The 3,268-nt window shown below is 39.3% G+C and overlaps 1 protein-coding gene across 1 annotated transcript in view; it reads right to left on the reverse strand.

Annotated features, from left to right (window-relative positions):
- ptpra (protein tyrosine phosphatase receptor type A) overlaps positions 1 to 3,268 on the reverse strand; it is a 32,691-nt gene that overhangs the window by 28,431 nt on the left and 992 nt on the right. The gene's annotated exons all lie outside the window — the stretch shown is intronic.

A 3,268-nucleotide genomic window follows, 5' to 3' on the forward strand; every position in this document is an offset into this window, starting at 1 on the left:
TGCTTTCAGCAATCAGACAATAATGAAAGGTGATATGACCCTTTAATTTCATGAGCTGAAAGGCAAACAAATCTAAGGCAAATGTTATCATGCAGACACAATCCTGTTAGTTTGTGTGGAGAAACGTTTATTACTGTAGCTTGGAGTCTAATCTGCTCTTCTTGTGAAAGGCAGAAACACGATAAAAAAATGGTTTAAAAAAAAGGAATAATTAGGCTCTACTGATTTTGCACAAAAAGATCTCTTTAAGTGTGAAACGCCTACTGGACAGAGAACAAATGTGACTAGATGCAGTTTAGCTCACGTCTAAACTGAGAATTTGAAATGACGTTCAGCTGTATGCACAGCAGGCGCCTGTTCTTTGTCGCACGCTTTGGCTTCGCTCGAGACTTTTCGTTTCCACAACAATGACAAACCAAAGTGACAGTTTTATCTGAGGTGGCTGCTCCACTGGGCCTGACCCCTCCTTTTCCTCTGACAGATAAGAAGGTCGTCCACAAGGCAATCATCAAAGCTCTGACTAAAGGCGACATATCCTTACAAAAAATGCTATTTCCCCTCCAAAAAATAAATTTTTAGTGATGCAAACAAAGACCTCAAGCTACTTTGAATCCTCATCAGACGTGCTTGAAAAAAAATCTGGCTCCCAAATGTTTATAACTGCAAAGCTGAAAGGTTTTTCGACACAGCTCAGGTTCGCAGAGACATTGTTTGGAAAAATAAACTCAAAAGTTTTTCATCCATGAGAGGACTTTTTGATACCACAACAAAGAAAAGGGAGAAAATGCCCTAAAATCCTGTGAATTGCAGCCACAAAAACAAACACACTGCATGATAGTTACAGCTCTAGCTGAGAAGAAGTTGTATGAGTGACAACTTTTTAAACAAAATGAAAATAACACCAAAAATAAAAGAAAACCCAGCCACGATTAAGAGCTATTATTTAAACTTTTTATAAAGAAGGTTGTAAACAGGGACACTAAACTCAATTCTAACGGAGAAAAGATAAAGTAGTCCCACATTTTTGCAACTATAAGTCGCAACATCTAAAAAATAGAAAAGCACAGTAAAGAAGAAGAAGAAAAAAAAAAAATCACTTGTTTGGGAGAAATTAATTTAACAAAATAAGGGGACAAGAACAGACATTTCGTCTTGAAAGGCAAACATAACAGAACAGATACGAAACCATAATAGACTGACTATACCATAATTCACTACCGTAACACAATGATTCTTATTGAACTTCATAGGAGAAAAATAGTATATTAGCACAACATAATAATAATTATTCAGACAACCATAGTATAAATGACACGCTAATAAAAATCAGGGGTCCCTAAACTACAGTCTGCGGGCCAGCCCACCTCTTCATTTCTTCACGTGGGTGCGCTGGAAGCTCCGCACTAACACTAGCTAACCAGCAAATATTGGTGGCGTCATCGATCGAGCAATGGTGACGTACAAAATCGTAAACACTATTTTTTTAATAACTCTCCATTTGGAGGGCAAAATGTAGTGGAAGGGAGAAGAGAAGAATTTGGATTGGGCCAAAGACTAAGCAGCACTTCTTCTGCATTGCTGTAAGTAGCTAATACTGATGAACACACCTTCAGTGCCCTCTAGTGGTTGTTGCTACTAATTTTTAAAAATCACAAGGTGATACGTTCAAACCAGGCATGTGACGTACAGGCCTGGTCCGAAATGCCGTAACTTTCAATGCTCTATTCCGATATATGAAAAGACTTGATGTCATATCATTCTGGCCAGGCAAATGCCAGAGTGACTATTTGATGACTTGATGAACAATCTATTGGTACTTTTGCGAATTAAAAACAACGCTATCCATTCATCAATACCAAATCCAAGTCCCTGATTAGTCCAGGTACGACCTAGTTTAACTTTCAATACGTGTGCAAAGGACGTTTAGTAGAGCCCAAATACGGCAATTGTTTTGAACAAGGAGGCCCAAAACGCACATTTACAGCCATTTACATAGAATTTAAACTAAAATGGCCACTATAACACATGTTGCAGGGGGCAGTGGGAACGTTGCTTTAGTTCCACCTGAGTGACAGCTTTAGTAAAACTACGCAAAAAAAACGCGACTTATATTCCGATAAATACAGTAACCAGAATTGATCACACGGATGTTTAAGAGCAACTCTTGATAGGAAAAATACTTTTTGGACAAAAATAATGAATCAGAGTTGCATAAAAACCTTCCAAAATTTATAAATACAAACTTTTTTCAAATTCTTCAAAAACTCCACCCACTATTCCAAACACAGAAGATTTGATTCATGGGTTTGAGGAGACACAAGATGCTTATTTTGTAAAAAAAAAATGTCATTTAGGGTCAAATGACATAACATGAAGCAGCAATGAGGCTGTATTATGCTTCATAATCCTCTAAAAAGTAGGTGTGTTTATCCTGTCGGAGGCTGAATTGCAGCGCTCTTCCACAGGAAAAACATGTTGGCCTACAGGTGGAAACAAAAATATACCTCTAGCCCCACCCAAAAGCCGACTCATAATGTTGTCTCGGAGCCTTGAAATTGTGAAACACTAAAATAATCCATCCCCTCAAACAGTCCCCATGTTATTTAAATGCAATTTAAAGCAATATCCAATATTTTTAGGAAATTAATTATGGAGTGTTGTTAAAGGTTCACATTTCTGAATTTAAAAAGCCAATTTTAGCCTGAAATACATCTGTTTGTCCTGAAACAGCTATCAGAAGACACAGATCTAGATGAAAACAACTCAGATTTTCTCCGCTTGCTGAGCCAGCCTCACATTCTTGTCTTTTACAGCCCAACTATGACGGCCTGGTGCCGTTGGACAACCAGAGGTGGCGCAACAGCCTTTTAGGATGAAGAAGCAAACATGTTCAGGCCTGAAGAGCAGAGGTCAAGGTAAGCCTGGACGAAGACCATGTTGCAGCAACACGCGGCGTCATGAAATTCACAAAGAAAATGGGAATCCTCGGTGGAAGTGAGGCGGAGAACCCAAGAATCACGTCAAAACGAGCTGCAGTTGTTTGAATGGAACCAGATGTTGGGCGTTCGGCTCCAGGGGCATGTTACAGGCATGACAGGCCGGGCCATGCCCGGCAGCCGGATGATGCCTCACTTTATTCTGAAGCTTATTATTGCATTTGAGAGAAGGGCTTTGTAGCTGGAAGTCCCAAATAAGCTGAATGCAATGAGGGGTTCCAGCTTTTTACTGGGGGGAAAACAAAGCTGAGAAACTTTTTTTCCCTTTTTAT

This window comes from Oryzias melastigma, linkage group LG5 (genome assembly GCF_002922805.2).
Source record: "Oryzias melastigma strain HK-1 linkage group LG5, ASM292280v2, whole genome shotgun sequence".
NCBI classification, from domain to species: Eukaryota; Metazoa; Chordata; class Actinopteri; order Beloniformes; family Adrianichthyidae; genus Oryzias; species Oryzias melastigma.